At 38.9% G+C, this 19,813-nt stretch overlaps 2 protein-coding genes across 6 annotated transcripts in view; one reads left to right on the top strand and one right to left on the bottom strand.

Annotated features, from left to right (window-relative positions):
- ATP6V1B2 (ATPase H+ transporting V1 subunit B2) overlaps nucleotides 1–19,813 on the top strand; it is a 531,364-nt gene that overhangs the window by 58,079 nt on the left and 453,472 nt on the right. The gene's annotated exons all lie outside the window — the stretch shown is intronic.
- The window catches only part of CSGALNACT1 (chondroitin sulfate N-acetylgalactosaminyltransferase 1), a 360,764-nt gene that overhangs the window by 334,753 nt on the left and 6,198 nt on the right, over nucleotides 1–19,813 (bottom strand). The window contains exon 2 of one of the 5 annotated variants that reach the window (XM_050801848.1): nucleotides 992–1,100. The exons of 3 other annotated variants lie outside the window; for them this stretch is intronic. The gene's annotated coding sequence lies outside the window, so the exon portion shown is untranslated. Of the gene's footprint in view, nucleotides 1–991; nucleotides 4,122–19,813 lie in introns of those variants that run through there. One more of the 5 variants, XM_050801856.1, reaches the window with a different exon arrangement.

Below are 19,813 nucleotides of genomic sequence, written 5' to 3'. Positions count from 1 at the left end.
AGTGAGCCGAGATTACACCACTGCATTCTAGCCTGGATGAGAGTGAGACTCCATCTCAAATAAATAAATAAATACGGCTGTTTCCTGACGCGTCATCTTATGAACTAAAACCTGAGAAAAGGATGCCACTTTTCCATAATGCAACTCCATCTCGAACACAACACCTCCAAACAACCGCAATAAAAATAAGCTCCTGAAAGAGATCTGTGGGTACAAGATGGTTGCACAACCACGTGAATGTACTTAATGCCACCAAACTGTACACTGCTGTGTATATTTTACCACAATAAAATACAATTCCATCTCAGGTTCTAATTCTTGATCAAGAAACAGCAGATACTTACTCGTCAGCATCCTCTATAATTGCATATTGAAAACTCTTTTAAACTGTTGCCATGGTTAATAATTTAGAAAATAAATTAAAATATTGAGTCAAATAATAACCAAGCTGTCAGGCCATGCTGCAACTCCATCTTTGACATTTCAATTATGTATGGCATTAGAGCTTTGATCTCCATAACGCGTTGATAGCACACAGAAAACAAGACCATTTCTAAAACTGTGCCATTGGCCAAATGCTTTCTTACAATCAATTCTACATCTTGCAAGTTAAGAGAATTAGGTAATGTAAGCTAAAGTTGCAATCTGAATCAATCCAGCTTTAATCAGTTCTCTCTTTTTTCTAGAAATTAGTGTGCTAAAAATGGCATGTTTTCAAATAAACTAGCATAACGGTTGTGTTCCTCCTGCTGTCTTTGATGAGCATTAACTAACAAGAAAAATCTGTCCTCAAAAACATTTTTAATTTCCTGATATGCAGAAGTTAAAGACTTTTTAAATAGTATTTCTACAACAAAATACATCCAATTAAAATCAATCAAAGTCTACTGTGCTTAACTTTATTTATCAGCCACCATAAAACATGCACCGGAATCAGTTGCTGTGTTCAAGGACCATCTCTTGAAAACAAGAACGTGAAATTCTGACTCACTGATAGTTGGCCTTTCAATTGATATTGTCTTCCCTGATCCTGAATGCAGAATAAAAAGCAGCCATAGGTGTCTTCATGCGACTTTCACCCCGTACCACCAGCACAGCACCTGGCACATAGTAGTGGCTCCATGAATGTGTGTTAAAAGAGTAAACAGGAAAACAGCATCAAGGTTTATGAGTTATAAACAATATACAGAGAAGTGAGAAGTATTCACAGACACTTTAGTCAATAGATCGAATTGCAGAAAAGTTACATATATGGATCTTTATAAACTATATCATTTCGAAATCCATTCCCTTGCCATATGAATCACTCTCTGTATTACTTTGCATTGCTGCATCCTACAAAGTGAAGTTTAATTGCTGTTTTGGGTTTTTTTAGAACGCAAATAATTTTCTAATTTATCTATTTTGTAACTTTGATGATACTGGATATGTTGTTGTTGATTTGTTCTTTTGAAAGATAGAACATGTAGATGTCTCAAATTTATTATGCAATACAAAGGGAATAAAACGTAAATGGCAAAAATTGGAGAACTTATAATTTCAAATGATTATACTACTAACTCATCCCTTTATCCTGTTATGTTAGAAATGGTACAGTGCTGAAAGAGGATTTCTGAGGATTAACAAACTAATTTGATAAAGAGTAGAACTTCAGAACAGAAGTGAAAAGAACAATCAGTATCAATGTAACAAAACACTGTTTTCTATTTCTTTTGTTTTACATAGCAGTGCTTTATATAAAAGGTATCTCAGAAACATGAGTTAACTAAGAATAAAATCCCATCCCTATATTCTAAGTTCACATTTTATAAAGCACTCTTGTCAATTTGGAACGTACTCCTTGTGGTATGTTCACATTACAAGATCGCAGCCAAGGCCCACACTCCACCAATTGTTAATGTGGAATTCTATTTAAGCGTAAAAGAGATTCCATTATTGCCTACTTCAAAAACCTATATTTTCTATCAGTAAGAATAAATCAATTCCCTATGTAGGATAACTGCCAAATCAACACCATTGTCTCAAACTTTCTGAGTTAGGAGCCAGCAGCTGTGTGACATATGAAGTTTTATGCCAATATGGATTATTGCTCACCTCCTCCACAACTGCTAAGACAGAATTTTAATCAGAGGGTAACAAAGGCAATGCACAATGCTCTCTGTGTGCCGAGTGGTCTACGTCCTTCTGCTGCTAGAAGAACACCCATGCTAAATTATGCATGCTTTTCTGTTTGCCTGAAAGACATCTACATGTGCGACGACCTTTCCCAAGGGAGACTAGCTAAGGTGAGAATTCTAGATTTTGCTTCTGCTCATATGAGCTTTATTTGTTGTCATTAAAGACCTTTTTTTTCCTTAATGTACCTGAAAGTAGCCAGAAGGGAACCTCTGCTGCCATCTCTGAACACTGAAAAGGAAGGAACAGCTTATCTCCAGCTTAGAATTCATGCCCAAGCCCAGGAGTGCAAGCCCAAACCATAGAGGGGGCCAGAATGCACCCTAAGAAGTGTACCCAGCTGCTTCATGGCACACCAGGGAGTCAGGGCTATCTGTTCACCCCCAACAATGAACGCTGAGGCTCCTCAGTCAAGGGATGGAGAGGGACCAGGCTAGTGACAGGCTCTGGGAATTACAACAGAACTGGAATGGCCACGCCCCATATCACTTCCATCTCAGAATCAAGGTATGTGAATCGGAGATAAAAAATTTCAAAGTATCAGCCTATTGCGTGCAACCTGAAACCTACACCCTTTACCAAGTGATAAGCTAGGTGAAATTGGCCTAAAGCTGCCTCAATACTTTGAATCCCTACACAGCAAACTGCCACCTGACTTCAGAGAATGTTCTCCTAACAAATACCTGAGTCTCAGCCAATCACAGCAGCCAAGCTTCAGCCAATCAGAGGCTGCCAATGAATCAGATCATAAGGCAAATGCCCAGCCATGACTAATCAAGCTGTGTCTATACTTCCTTTCTCTGTCCATAAATATTGCCTGTGCATGTTGCTGGCTGAGCTCTCTGAACCTCTACTACTTCAAGGTGCTGCCTGGTTCATGAATCATTGTTTGCACAAATAAACTCTGCTAAATTTAATTTGTCTGAAGTTTTTCTTTTAACACAAGAAAGAGAAGAAGAATTCTGAAGTACTCTTCCCTTCTTCTATTAGTGTTGACTCTTGGCTGAATATCTGAGAGATCACAGAAAAATTTGAGGAAGAAGAAAACACAGACTTCCATTGCCAGCAATATGGCAGACTAGATAGCTGAAGAAAATCTGTATAAAACACCTAAAGTTACCGAATGTCAAAACATGCACATAATATATACGTATATGTGTGTATGTATGTATATACATGTGTATGTGTATTATAAATATACATATATATTATAAATGTATATCTGAATGCATGGTTGAGATGACAGGTAAACAAGGAAAACTCTCAGAGCCCTGAAATAATAGGAAAGCATGGATCCAAACAGGTAAGAAAGATAAGGTTTGCTCTTGGTAGCTGAGAAATCGATGTTAGTGAGCCACTTAGAAGGGACAAGGGGCAATGTCTAGGGCATATGCCGGGGCCAGAGGTTGCCAGAGGAGATCCCATGCACAGAACTGAGAACCCCCAAAATGCAGCAGCCTTAGGAGGTAAATTAGAAAAATATGATCCAAGAAATCAAGTGGAGATGCTTGCCTATCTCAGCATTGGCTCTGGGTGAAAAATGAAAAAGAGGAGCCCTGAGAACGCCTAACTATAAGGCCTCCTTCACACAGGTATGGGCTGAAATTGGCCCTCTGTGGCCCCAAAATTTCCATACCAAAGATTTCATTTTGAAACACCTTGGAATGATAGTACTCCCAGATACCTCCAAGAAATAAATATAAGTCCTCTCTGAACAAACACACTTTAAATATAGGCCTCAAAAAATTCCCACATTAACATTCCCACATATAACATTCTAGTGGCCAGAAGCTCAAATCAAAATACCACAAAACTCTCAGGGAGGAAAGCTGTCATAAGCAAGTAACAGAAAAAAAAAAAAAAAATGCTGCACAATTACATGCACAAAAGTTGCAGATATTGGAATTATCAAATAAAAACTATAAAAATGTTTTAAGTACATGGCAAAAGACAAAGAGACTATCAAAAACTATCAGATAGACTTAAAAAATAAAACTTTACATATTGAAAGAAAGATGATCTGACCCTTACTTAACAACTTTACATGAAAAATTATTAAATATAAAAATAGTTCCAATAACTTTAAGGGAGAAAAATTATAATACATTCCATCTCCATGGAAGACATCCAAACAATCTTGACAGGTAGAATAATACGTCAGTTGAACAATAAAAACCAATTCAAATCCCAAAAACAATTTGAAAGTGAATAAATATATAGTATAGAAAAAATACAAAGTACATAAAAATGCAATGCAATAAAAACTTTTTTCTTCTTTTTATACAATCAATTTTATCAATGTGTTTTATCAATTTTCAACATTTAGTAAGTTTATGGGTATTTCACATTCAATCTGCATGTAAAAATCATATTGCAACATAGGAAAATACATTTAGGGCAAAATAAAAATGTTTCAAAACTTGTGGAAATAGTGCAATCATAACAAGCTAAAGAGATGTACAACAGCTGTCTCTTCTTCTCTTTTGTTTGCAATGTGTGCACAGCAAATGTTTTAATTCATCCAAACACAAAGCAGAATTCAGATTTCCTTAGCAGGGGTCAGAAAATTACAGCCTGCTTGTTTTTATAAATAAAGTTTTATTAGAATACAGCTGTGCTCATTCATTTACACGTTGTCTATGGCTGCTTTTTTCCTATGATGACAGATTTTAGTCATTGTAACTTATACTGCATGGCCCACAATAGCCTACAATATTTATTTATTTCCCGGCCCTTTACAGAAAAATTTCTATGGGATAGTCTCTCACAAAATGCTATGTCTTTTCCTGAATTTCTAATGTCTAAATATCACTTCCTATAGGATTTTATTTCACGTGCTTGGGACTGAGAAAGTCATTAGGCCCCAAAACCAAAAAAAAAAAAAAAAAAAGGAATCATCCAAAAAGTGACACTACTTTTCAAAAAGCCATTAAATGCACAGTTCTTATGCACACTATGTCTGTACGTTGACATTAGAAACCGAATAGATGGTCTACATATTGTATTGGACATGGTTAAAAAGAGAATTTGTAAAACAGTAAATAGAGTTGAAAAAATCACCCAACAAACAGCACAGGGGGAGAAAAAAGATAGAAATACAAACTAGATTGAGGAACACAGAGGAGCTCTACAGCACATCTCACTGGAGTTCCAGAAGGAAACACTGACAACATTGGGGAAAGAGGTTATTTTCAAAGAAATAATGGCTGAGAATTTTCCAAGATTGATGAAAGACAATTATCCTTGAGTTCAGGAAGCTCACAAAATGCTGAACAGGATAAAAAAAATATATCCTCACTCATCACATTAAAAATAAAATCAGAAAGGAGAAAGTGGAGGTAGGAAAAACAAAGATATTTAAAGCAGCCAGATTAAAAAGGCATGTTTCTATAAAGAATATCAATTCAATTTAAAACTGACTTCTCAAAAGCCAGAGAAATACTATATTTTAAGTACTGAAAGTTGATTACTTCCAACCTAGAGTTTTATACCTAATGAAACTATCTTTGAAAACTTAGAATAAAATGAAGTTACTATCAGATAAATAAAACTAGGAGAGTTTACTTCTAATGGGTCCTTACTAAAAGAACTTCTAAATAATGTGTTTCAGGAAGGATATATCTCCCAGAAAGAGAGTCTAAGAGGCAAGAAGAAATTGTGATGGGGGAAAAAAAACATAAATGTGGTTAAACCCAAATGAATGCTCACCATTTAGTACAATAGCAATAATAATATCTAATTTGTCAATTTACAAACACAAGATAGATAAGGCAAAAATATTAAACAGGTGGAGATTGCAGTTTTCTAATACTTTCTTTTAGGAAAAAGAAACATAAATATATTGATTAGTGGTTGATTTTAGACTTTGTTAAGTTAGACACATTTGAAAAAATTTCTAAGAGAACAATTAGAAAAACAGTAGAATGTGTAACTTCCAAACTAGTAGAAGAAAAAAACTGGAAAAAGAAAAAAAAGAAAATGAAACATAAAAAAAGTAGGATGAATAAGGCACATAAGACAAGACAAGTAGCAGTAATCACAATAAATGTAAATGTACTAAGGCTCTAACTTAAAGACTGAGATCATCACATAGATATATTCTAAATCTAGCTAAATACTATTTTCATATCAAAATAAAAGGATACACAAAATATTATGATTCTACTTATATGAAGTACTGAGAGTAGTCAAAATCATAAAAACAGAAAGTTGAATGCCAGGGGCTAGGAGATGGATAAACGGACAGTTAATTGTTTAATGGATATAGAGTTTCAGTTTTACAATATTAAAAGAGTTCTGAAGATGGGCAGTGGTGACGGTTGCATAACATGAATGTATTTATTACCAATGAACTGTACACTTAAAAACGGTTAAGATACTAAATTTTATTATGTGTATTTTGCAACAATAAAACATGAGGTAGCCAGGCACCATGGCTTGTACCTGTAATTCTCAGCTACTCAAGAGGCTGAGGTAGGAGGATCATTTGAGCCTAAGAGTTCGAGGCTGCAGTGAGTTATGATCACACTACTGTACTCCAGCCTGAGTGACAGACCAGGATCTCATCTCCATAAAGAAAAACATATTATTTTTTTCTAATAGGAAAATAAGAAAGCAAGACATAGAGTGGAATATTATTCTGCTTTAAAAAGAAATAAAATCCTGACACATGCTACAATATGGATGAACCTCGAAGACATTACAGTGAAATAAACCAATCACAAAAGGACAAATCACTATATGACTCCATGTATATGAAGTTCTTAAAATGGTCAAATTTATAGAGTCAGAAGGTAGAATGGTGGTTGTCAGGGGCTGGAGGATGAAGGAATGAGGAATTATAGTTAAATAGGTATGAGTTTCAGTTTGGAAAGATGAAAAAAATTCAGGAGATGAGCATTCGTGATGGTTGCATAACAACGTGAATGCACTTAATGCCACTGAAATGTTCACCTAAAAATGGTTAAGATAATGAATTTTATATTGTGTATATTTTACCACAATGAAAAAAAAATTTTAAGACAAAAATATACAAAATAAAAAGATAAGGAAGTTTTAAAGCTGAGGGCTGGTCCACTGTCAGTATCACTTAAAGCAGAACCATAAGACAGTGTGCACCGATTGAAGCAAAAATAATTATTCATAGAAACTACGAATTATTTTTGTCTGAAAAAAAAAAACCTCAATTTAATTAAACCTGTAGATATAAGTAACGTTTATAGAAAACATAGAAGACACAAAACAAGTAAATGACAATATCAGGAAGAGGACTTTCAATTACAAGAGACTTCAGAGACTAAACAATCAAATGCAATGTGGGGCCCTCCTATACAACATTAATCAAACAAAAACAGATACTTTTTGAGATAAGGACAATTTAAACATGGTCTGAGTATTCAGTAATTTTTAAAGAATGTTAATTTTTAGGTATAAAAACAGCATGGTGGTTATGTACAATAAAGACCTTACCAAGTTGAAATATATATGATATTTAGGGGGTATGTTTATATCATGCTACTCAAGGAAAAATCTAGTAGGCCCTATAATTTTCTGGCCACTTGTAGGTAATAGAAAGTCCTAAAGTTACTTTAAGTCACAAAACATCACTGTGATTCAGAAAATAGAATGTTCAGGTCAATGTATGACATTGGCTCAAAGGAAGATCAAAACAAACAGTAAGACTTCCTGCTGCATCCTCCAGCTAGGATCTGTACAGGTAGCCTATAGGTTTCTTCTCTCTTTTCTACCCACTTGTTAGCTGCTGTTACTCTTCTCCCTGGGTTTGAAACACATGGAGAAGAAAGACCACATGACCGCCACTGCCATGAAAATGCTGGCTGCCTCACTACAAAAAGAATCCCAGCAACAAGTGTATATTTCCTAGCCTCTCTTAGAGCTAGGCATGACCACAAAAGTGAACCCAGGCTAATAAGCAAAAATATTAGGTGGGGCATCCCAAAAGCCTCCTTAAACAGGAGGGGGCAGACCGTTCCTCTGCCCTTCCTTTCCTTCTATGCCTGGAATGTGATGTGAAGCCTGGAGCTTTAGCAGCTCTCTTTTGCTATAAGCATGAGAAATCTATTCCTAGGATGTGGGAGCAGTGAAGAAGAAGACTTGTTCCTAATAACGGTGGAACCACCATCCCATTCCTGAATTGTCTACTTCTTGACTTATTCTATCAAAGAGAGAAGTAAACTCCCATTTTGTGTTACCATTGTTCTTTCATTTATATGCAGGCAAACTTAATCCTCACTAATGCAAATGGCTTCACATCCTGAAGACCAGCAGATACTCAAACCAAGTTTCTGTCTTTCTCATGGGTACTTCTGTAGGTTTTCCAGGGGCTCCCTGCTGGGCCCCTTTGACAAAAGAAATCCCTGTGATATGGGCAATGCATTTAAGTCTTCTGTTTGTACTGCCCCCATCCCCACCCCAGGAGCCCCTAAAATTCACTCCACAAGCTCTCTGCTGCCTGTGCCTCCTGGGCAGAGGCCAAATTGTTCCAGGCTGGCTCTCCATCCCGCCTGGGCCACATCCGGTCTACAGGAAGCACACACAAATCACACACACAAATCTCTCCAACACACTTGGCAGGGGTGAGGCCCTATCCCAGCTGCTCCCCTTCACTCTGCCACCAAAGTATCTCACCCGAGTCACATGACAGCCTGCCACACTCCCAGCCCCAGAGGACACACAGCCTGCTGTCCAGGCAGCCTCAAGGCAGCTGCTCTCTCCAGGCTTGGGGTGGGGGCAGCACCCACACAACCCTTCCTCCAGGATGAAAGGACAGTGACAGGTGCACAGCAGAGGCTTCTTCAAACAAATCCCCTCACACATCCAGTACCCATGTTTTACTGTATCTTCAGAGTGAGGAGGATTTTCAAGAGCTTGAGCCTGGTGTTTGGATATCTCATTTGAAAACCTCCTTTGGGGTCTTTCTTGCAACTTATTTTAGTAACTGCTAGATAATGTATCCAGCCTGTCAAACTGGAACAAAAACAAATTATTTGTGGATGCACATTTCTGGTAAAGCTTGAAAGAAAAGCAAGGAAACAGTTAACAATATTTGGAAAAGCAGTTACCCGTGGGGTGAGGAAGTGGGAGGAAGGAAGGAAATATGACCAGGAAGCACACGTGAGGGGCTTCAAAGGAATGTTCTAGATGCTTGTGGATAGTTATTTGCTTTATTATCATAAGTTAAAATGGATACACGTGTTACATATCCACATATGTATTCATAATTTACAAATTTAAAACTAAGCAAAAGAAGAGACACAAGATAATATCTAAACTCCATAGCAAAGCAATTCGGAAATAAGATCACACTCTGAGAATTAGGTCATGAACTCAACAAAATGGAGGAAGCAAGTCAAAAAATGACTTTTGGGCATAGGTTGAAGGATTTCCTCCAAGGACTGGGGTGTTGTTCTTAGACAATTCTACAGTGGCAGTCCAGTGGCACAGACAATGCCCTTAACCTATCTAATCTATTTTAATCACCTGCAAGGATAGATCAGAGAAAACCATCGCAGAGCTGGTCGCTGGTACTCCAGAGCTCCCTATAGCAGAAAAGTCTGCAAGCCCTCAGAGGTGAAAAGGGAGTTTTAGCCGGGCACAGGGGCTCATGCCTGTAATCCCAGCACTTTGGGAGGCTGAGGCAGGCGGATTACGAGGTCAGGAGTTTGAGAGCAGCCCGGCCAAGATGGTGAAACCCTGTCTCTATTAAAAATACAAAAATTAGCCAGCCGTGGTGGTGGCACACACCTGTGATCCCAGCTACTCAGGAGGCTGAGTCAGAAGAATCGCTTGAACCTGGCAGGCGGAGGTTGCAGTGAGCTGAGATCGCGCCACTGGATTCCAGCCTGGGCGACAGAGTGAGACTCCATCAAAAAAATAAAAAATAAAGGGAGTCTAAGCCAAAAGAGTCGGGAAGCTGATCCTGCTGGCAGTCTACTCGGCCAGACCAAGGCTCCATGAGCTATAGGGACATTTTATAAAGGCTTCTGAATTCTTTTCACATTACTTTTGTAATTGCCAACGCAACTTTCTAATTATGATCTCGCTTCTTAAGGAGCTTGTCTATGGGAAAAGAAACCGCTGATCATACAGATTTTATTGTTGTTATTAAGGGAATGCTAGCTTTATTATAATTAATAATGATAAGAGCTAATATTTCTGGTGTGCTTATCCCATATGATCCTCACAATAGCCTTAATCCTATCAACAGGCAGCATAGGAAAGTGATAAAAAGTAACAGACTGCCAAGATTCAAATCCCGGCTCAACCCTGAACAGCTGTGTAACCTTGAGCAAGATGTTAAGCCCCTTCGGGCCTCAGTTTCCTCACTGTAAACAGGATAATGGTAGTGCCTGCCCCACAGGGTTTTCTCGTAAAGCACCTGGCATAATATAAATGTAGGTTTATTATAAATGTTATAATTTATAGGCATAATATAAATGTTATAATTCCCATTTTACAGACAAAACAACTGAGACAATGCTTGGCACACAGTGAGCACAATATAAATGTTTGCTATTATTCCCATTTTATAGACAAAGCAACTGAGGCTCAAAGTGGTAAAGTAACTTGCTGAAGTTCCATAGGTAGTAAACGGCAGCTGGTCTAACCCAGATATCTCAGACTTCAGACCCAATGTGCCATACCACCGTGGTGTATAAACTGAATATTCAAGTTGCGGTGACAGTTTTCTGTCAAGGTAAATTAACCTGTTTACCTCTTGGGTCCTTTTCAACCGAGGGGCCTCTCTTGGCTAGGTTATTTACTCAAGACGTGATCACTGCCCTCGCAGTCTGAAAATGCAAGATGCCAGGCCTCTGAAACAGAAGACCCGACTCCTCAGCTGAGCCCTGGTCTGGCCCAGCTACAGCCAATGCACCCTCCACGACAGCTGTCTGCTGCCCTCTCTGACTAGCTCCTGAACTCTGAAATTCTCAAAGGCTGCGCTGGGAATTTTCACCATTGAGATTTCAGCTTCTAACAATATGCCAATGAAAAAATATCACGCTAGACAGATTCAGATGATCCCAACCCTATCTTCAGCTGACCGTAGGCAACTGTCCTTCCTTCAACATCTTTCTAACCTACCCTGGCCAAAATACGCTGTATCTGTGAAGGGTCTGGAAAACGGGAAATGGTCCAAATGTCATCATCTGTCAAGGGCCTCCACTGCACTGTAGAAAATGCACAGGGAATGAGCCTAGCTCCTGTTCCACCTCTACCACTAGCAACCACGTGAACTCTGAGAAGCATGTTTGCCTCTCTGAGCTTTGGCTTCTCCTTTTGTGGTGCAGAAACACTGGACTAGATGATCTATACATTCCCTTCCCTTCTTTGATCTTTATTTCCATGTTTTCATTCAGAGCCAGATCTCATTTTGATGTGACCACATTCAAAAACAACTCACAATAAACTCTCACTTTAGGGAGATACACACACGCTGATTTCCATAATGCATAAATAGAAAGCAACGCCATTGCTATTGGCAATTGTGAAGGGATAAAGTCACTTTCAAAACCCCAACATGAGCTGCTGGGACCACTGAGAGGGAAAAAACTATTAGTCCGATAACCATACATTACACAAAACGTATGGAGTGGAAGCTTTTATTCCTGAGAGTAAGAAGCAACGAACTGGGTCTGTTCCTAATCTGGTTCATGCCAATCAGCCCAGATTACATGTGTATGTGTATGCCTGAGTGTGTGTGCACAAATGAGAAAGTACTGTGAACATCTCAAGAAACGACCATACTCATTAGGACGATCATCTGAAAATGATATCAGATAACTTACCAAAGATACTAGAGTGATTCATAATCTTACTTTTGGCCCTGTCTAGACAAAATACTTGCTGCTAAATCAGCGATGCAAATATATTTTTGAATGAGACTGCACAGAATAGATAAGTTGAGAAAGTAAGTAAGGGTTCGCCACATGGATTTTTCAGTGATGGTGTTTTCATATCTAAAAATACTCTTTTCATCATCAGCACATATAAAACGTAACTACTTATTGATTGGTTTTTTTCTTCTTCCCAACATCGTTGTAATTTATATTTTTTACGATTTAAAGCTACTTTATGATGGCTCCATTGAATAAAATTAATGCCACCAAGTAACTAATCTATATAACTTTTCAGAAGTCTGATTCATAAAAAATGCAAACTACAGATGATAAATTTCTCCACACAGTTTTTAGAGGTTTCGTAATCTTTGTAGCATAATTTCTCTCAGTGGCCCAATAGTACTGAATATTTCATCAAATTTTTATGCAATATATTTGGTACACTGGCACTCTAATAGGAAAGGAAAAAAAAAAGACAAATGATCCAAAAAGCTGAGGTATGTTGTAGGTAATGACCAGACAATTATTCTGAATGATAATGCCAGGCTTGCCCTGAATACTTTGCCTAATTAGACTTCACACGAGAGAAAAAAATGCTTTAATATTTAACAAGTATAAGGGTGCAATCCATGTGCACAAATCAGGCTCGATAAGGAGTATTGCTGATTAAAAAGAAAGACAGATGGCTACGGGAAAGGTATAATCATTAAATGTAAGACCTCACAGACTCCAACTGTGAACACCAGCCATGTTCTTTAAAATTACCACTTCAACCACAGAAGCTCAGTGCATTATTTAGTCCTGTCCTCAAGCTCAGCAGACCACAAATACACCCACATCATAGATTGAATAAAACAACTTGGTTCAAATAGATCATCTTTGTTGTTTCTCAAAACCATCTTTTCTTAACCACTTTTGGTGATGTCAGAATCCCAGAGAGTCCAGATGTCCAACACGTCTCTCATAATCGTTTCAGCTAGGTACTTAGTCCTCCTTTTTATTACCTTCAAGAACACTTAATGTGTTGGAAGCCTTCCTGCCTCTATTAAATCCAGCCAGCCTGCCACAAGAGTATGAATATATAATTTGTTTATAGGTAGCTTTTAAGAAAACACATAGTATGCAGGAATATAGTTGAAAACAGGCATGCTTATAAACTGAAAATTATAGTAAAAGAGATTTCTAAAGGTAATTTTTCTGTTTGGTTTCTCCAGGGTCAGATTTACACTCAAATACAGGGATCCTTGAATGTGATTTGTCTATTCATGAACACAGTTTCTTATTAACCATGTCAACTATTAAATTGCTACATTTATTCTTTACACACACCTTTATCAAGAACCTACTGTGCCTACACACTGTACTATACTTGCCAAACTTCTGAGAAGACATTATAAAACTGTGTAAACTATGGTTCCTATACTCCAGGAATCTATAATCTGGTCCAAATATAATGTAAACACAGCTAAAACTTCCACTGCCACGTAATGTATTACTCTTGGTACCCATAGAGGTACCATAGCAGTCTTGGGAGTAAAAGCTTTAGAGACAGACAGATATTTGTTCCAGTGCTGGTTCGGCCTGTCACAGTCGTCTGACCAAAGTATTCCATCGATGTGAACCTCAGTTCCTCAAGCATTTTTGTACGTGTTGAAAAAATAAATTCTACAAATGGAATGTTTCAAATAGGGTTTAGCACATAGAAAAATTTCCTAATCTTCTGCCATTTCCACATGACCAGAAGAAAAACAAGCCTTAATTGAAAAACCAACTATTCAACCCTTGACTTAGATACAATGATACCCATATCCACATCTTATCTCTCTTTGGATACTTACAATCCCACTTTTGATACATAATAACTGTACATACTTATGGGGTACATTTGGTTTTTGATACATGCACACAATATGTAAATGATCAAATCAAAGCATACAATTCCATTTTTTACTTGTGTCCCTAAAGAAACCCCTCAGAACTAATCTTACCAAGTGTTTCCAGGAAGATCATAAATTTGAAGTACAGAGAAAAAAGAATTTCAAACTTTAATTCACTAGCTGGATGTGTACAGATGAAGCTAAGGTCATTTAGAGTCCATTTGATTCATGAAGCTTTTTGCCACCATCTCCATTTCTGATGTTGTAAAATAAACAGGAAATACAAATACACCCCTGTGCCTTGAAGTATGCAGTGAGGGCTCACCATCCCCAGGGAATATGTGTGACTGAAATGCCAGGGGTTCAAGTCCAGGTCCTGCTGCTCACAGCACAGAAAGCCAATCTCCAAGAAAACACATATTGCCGGGGAAGAAGGTTTTCATCAGATACCATCTCCCTGACCCACTAAAATTAGGCATTTATGCAGCAGGGAAGGAATGTAAGTATGCACAGGAAAGCAGGAATGAGGGAGGGGTAAGGAAGAGGAGCTGGCCAACAGGAAGCAAGTGGTCACTTAGGCAATTATGGTAGATGAAGGGTCTGGTGTTTGTTCAGACTTGGTGATCTGGTAAGTTTCAGCTCCTTGACACTATCTGGGAGTCCTGAGGGTTGGTTTTCTGAGAAAGGAACTCAGATAAGACAAATGTAAGTTTCTTAAGTTTTCTATGTTTATTCAAAAGAAGCCATAAACATCAATTCTATGGGACAATTGGACCAGTTTCAGATGCCCCAAGGGTCAGTAAGCCCTAGCATAGCAATATATTCCTTTTCTTGTATTTCAATCTCCCGTGAGCTCCTGGGATCAGAATCTCCCATCTGTTCATCTATGTAACTCCAGCATCAAGCACAACACCAAGCATACAACAGAAGTCTAAAACTATATTCTGAACAACTTGAGAGCAGGCATCTTGGTAGTTCATTATTATAAGGGGCACCTAAAATTGCCTGCCTATTGGCCATGGTACCTAATGATGTTGCAGAGCGCATCAAGTGCAGATTGATGAAAATAAGGAACCTGGGTTCTATTCTTAACAGCATCATTCATTCCACTAAGTAGCTGGGTCATCTTAGGTAAGTCACTTAGCCTCTCTGGGCCTCTGTTGCTCATCTTCAAATTAGATGGATAGTACAGATCACCTCAAACCTGCTATTATTTCTGCAAAATACTGTTGCTAGATCAAATGATCTCAGAGATGCTATTATTTCTGCTAATAACAGCATTAGCAGAACGCTAATGCTATTTTTTTGCTAATCAATGATTTGCTAACCAATGATTTTTGCTAATCACTGGTTCTCTCATTAATTCCAACTCCAACATGTTATTGACAAGATTATTAAATGAAACCTACAAATCCTCCAGGAATGAAGTATCTCTTTCAAATGCACGATTTTGCCATTTCAAAGATTTCTAGCTCGTGTAAATTAAATAAATGAATATGGTCAGCTTCATTCAGAGCTTTGCTATTCATTCTCTGCCCTTCTTTCCTACATGATGGAGAGCAATGGCAATACCTGGCGATTTCACACACTGGCGTGTCATCTGCCCTGAGAATAACACAACCATCACTTGTGGACATCAGGGAAAGGGGTTTAAAGAAGCCAGTGCCTCCCACATGCCTTCACCTTAGTGGGTGGCCAGCTCCACCAGCCAGAGAAGCCCCTCCTCATGCGTTCAAGCAACCAGACAATTTTACAAGGGTACCACATTCACCACCATCCCACCTCAGTGAAAAGTGCAAATTGTCACTTGTTACCCTGTGTCCATCAATAAAACTTACCATCTTGAGACGACAGGGAAAAAATACAGTCCTGGTACTTAGGCAGCAAATAATTCCTGCAGTTGATTCAAGAGGTCAGTGTCTCGAGTGGGAGAGAAAGCAAAGAAAAGCCTGTAGTTCTGCATTTCCATCAGAACACCAAACATGAAGATACTGGTTCTACATACAGGGTCTAAGGAGGTGTTCTCTGAGGCCTCTGTTATCCACACTAATAATGCCCCAAGCACTGGTGCAGACTAGTTCTTGGAAGAAGGCAAAATGCTAAGTCCAATAAAGCTAGATAAATTCCTTTTTATACCCGGGGATATTAATGGGAAAAAACCCTCAGGATTTTTAATTACTTAAGTGAATAAGATGTTCTCTACAAAGGAAAGCTGTTTTTGAGAGCACCCCAGACCCAAAATGTTGAACCAGCTTACTCGATCCAACAGAGTAGCTCATTTTCTGCTCAGATTTTGGCTTCAGCCACCCTCTGGACTGATGAATCAATTCACAGTCCACAAATTTCATTGCTTTGCATTTGATTAAATTCCTACTTTAGGGATTAAGAACTTGCTCATGGCCACAGAGTGAGTCAGCTACAGAGTTCTGTCTCCACCAAGCTAGTTTCCTACTGTAGAAACTTGTCTACACCTCCATCTGGAGGAGAAGTAAAAAAGAAAAAAACAAAAGAAAAAGCCTCAAACTCAGCTCTCTCCTGTTATTCAGACCCAGAAATACATGGGCCATAAGTTTAGTTAAAAGGCGAAAGAAATCTCCCTGCCAAAAAGCATGCTTTAGACAACTTGGAGGGCATAGGTGCATCCAAAGAAATATCCCTGCAAAATATGTCTCCTCCCTTGTTTACCCATTATGTAGCCACAAATGTACTCAGAGAAAAAAAAAAAATCTTACTTCTAGGCATGTAAGATACTCAAAGGTAACCTGGAAATTTCAAGTTACTTTTATGTATGGAGGTCCAAAAAGATGTATTCATTTCCTATCCTCTTGTATAAAGAGTAGATGGTAAATAATAACAGAAAAGCTATTATCTTTTGGGTAACTAATTAAAGTAGCCAGGGGACATTAGGAATTCATCATTTAACAGCAGGTCCTAGTCATTTCTCTCAGTCTAGAACTTCAAAGGTATCAAGGGATTCCTGGGATTAGTTTCCAAACCCAAGCAGTTTATCATAGTGACACGCACACAATAGGTATTCAGGACATACTTGATTGTAATAATCTAGAACTTACACATTTAAAAAACTAAGAATAGAAACAGGAGATACAAGGCCTAAAGCAAATAGAGCATGCTCCTCATCGTCTTCCAAATGCTCCTTGACGCTCGTTTTCTTTTTCATGTTTCTTTCCTGTCCCTCTCCGCCATAACAACAGTGGACACATACATTAAGGATTTACCATGTGCTGCAGCGTTTACATACATTAGCTCAATGACTCAGCAAACCACTCGCTAAAATAAGCATGATTATCCCCCGCATTTCATGGATGAGAAACGGGAATCTAAAACATTAAGTAGGCAGGTTGCGGTGGCTCGCACCTGTAAACCTGGCACTTTGGGAGGCCAAGGAGGGTGGATCACCTCAGGTCAGGAGTTCGAGACCAACCTGGCCAACATGGTGAATCCTCATCCTGCCAAAAACACAAACATTAGCCGAGTACGGTGGCACGTGCCTGTAATCCCAGCTACTCAGGAGTCTGAGGCAGGAGAATCTCTTCAACCCAGGAGGCAGAGGTTGCAGTGAGCCGAGATCATGCCACTACACTCCAATCTGGGCAATAGGGTCAGACTCCATCTCAAAAAAAAAAAAAAAAATTAAGGAACTTGCCCAGGTTCACAGAGTTAAAAAGTGAGATTGTTGTGCATGACTGTATCTCCCAGGCCCATTCACCAGGGGTACTGTTTCCTTATTCAGTTCATTGGTTCCCAGATTTTTTCACTTATTTGTGTGCTTTGCATATGCTCATGATACTAATATTCCCAAGAACCATTTGAACTAACTTGGATTTCATTTCAAGGACTATTCCTCTTCCCACTAAGCTGTCCTTCTGTTTTGTTTGTTTGTTTGTTTGTTTGTTTTTTTAAGTTTGTACAATTCATCTTAATACACTCTACTAGTTCCACAAAATGGGTTTTTGAAAATTACAATAACTTGTTTGAAACAAACTGTTCTCCAATTCAATACGGTTTTTAAATTTTGGGATTTTTTTTTTTTTTTTAAAAAAAGCCTGAATCAAGCTTCTCTTGCACCTGGGCAGGTTCTGTTCGCTTATTCACAGAAGGGATGGTTTATGCCTGTATGCCATGGCATAATAAATAACGAGTTAAGGCTTCCTGCTCCTGGCTGAGGCAGACGTTTCTGAACTGTAATGATTTTGTAAAATCCACATTCCCTCCCTACCACACACAACATCTACCCTGGGCACCAAACAAGGCAGCTCATTATCATAAAACCACTTGGAACATCTCTCTAAAGACCCTCCCTGATCTAACAACACAGACTGATACACAGAACTGCAAGCAGGGCCCTACACAGGCCTCCATGGAGCTGGCTCCCTGAATCATAGTGAAACAGACCTGATGTAATTAACCAAATCCCCAACTGGGGGAAAAAGGCTAATTTCTCCTGTGACAATAGCTGCCCCTTAAAGATCTCGAGTAGTTATTGCCAGACAACTAATAATTTTGACTTAGCTACTCACTGACAGGGGATGTACTGCCTTTGGAAAAATCCTGCAGTGGGAGGCCAGGGAGCCAGAAGTCCGTAAGAGGCAATGCACCAATCTGGAGATATATCAGGCTGCAGCTCTCCTCTAAGCTTTTCAGCAGAAACCATCCAGCTAGTGCTGCACAGCTGAGCTCCTGACTCAGCCTTGGACCCCTCAAGAAATGGCCACTCATATCCCCCTGCATCCTGGATCCCCAACCCCTTCTGTTCACGTGACCTCTAACTTCATTTCTGACTTGTTTCAACTTCCACGAGACCTAAGTTCTTGACTTCTTCTTAAAATAGCTTTTCCCTTAACTCTTGTACCCAAACCCTATTCTACACCACAGGTACCTGTCTTGGGCTCCAAGCTGTCATTTGCCTCCTGGCCATCCTCTTTGGCCAGATTAGGTAACAACCAAGTGTCACAGGGACCCTACACTGCTGCCAGGTTTGTCCCGGCCCCTGGTGGGAGAACCAAAAACAACATTCTAAAGGAACTGACTACACTCAGCCTTGGATTTTAGCTACTTTTGTCTCTACCACCACTCTGTCAGTCGAGGGCAGGTGGGAAGAGGGAAGGGAAGAGGGAGGGTGAGAGGAGAGAGATGAGAAGAAAGAAGAAAACAGACACTGCTATTGGTTGGTACCTACTACTTCCTGGTGGCTTGGAACCTTACCTATACCTTTTTTTTAATTGTTGCAACAAGCCTACAAGGTGTTATTATTCCCATTTTGCACGTGAGGAAGCTAAGCCTCAGAGATGTTGAGTAATGGAACAAGGTTCCCCTAGTCAGTAAGGAGTAGAGCTGGAATTCAAACCCCAGTTTGTCCACCACCAAAGTCTCAAACCCTTCCTCTCTCCTGCACTGTCTTCACGTCTTGGTATTCCCTGCAGTGTCTAGCAGAGTACCTTCATAGAACAGGTGCATAAAAATGTTTGATAGATGAATGCATGCATGGTTGACTCCAGCCTTAATACCTTAATATTCTGCAACCCACACACTTGATCTTGTTCATACTTTCTGCTTATAACATGCCTGCCAAATGCCTTGATTGGAAGTTAGATGTTAAACAGAGATGTTGCTCTACATTGTATTTTTGAGCTGCTAGAAAAAGCTACATACACAAATCTATAAATTAAAAGTACTGAAGAAGACCCTCTGATAAAAATTATTTTGTTATCTTGCTCCATCATGCCCAGAAATGGAGACAAATACAATACTCTAAGGAAAATCAAGTTTGCATGTTTTGTTAACCCTCAGAACTCAAGACATTTTCCAGGCTGCCATTTCCATTTTCCAAATTCAATGAGTATTTATGCTGGAAAAGACAGCAAAGAGGTCACGAGCTCAGAT

Source organism: Macaca thibetana, chromosome 8 (assembly GCF_024542745.1).
Source record: "Macaca thibetana thibetana isolate TM-01 chromosome 8, ASM2454274v1, whole genome shotgun sequence".
NCBI classification, from domain to species: Eukaryota; Metazoa; Chordata; class Mammalia; order Primates; family Cercopithecidae; genus Macaca; species Macaca thibetana.
This window is presented reverse-complemented; position numbering and strand designations above follow the sequence as displayed.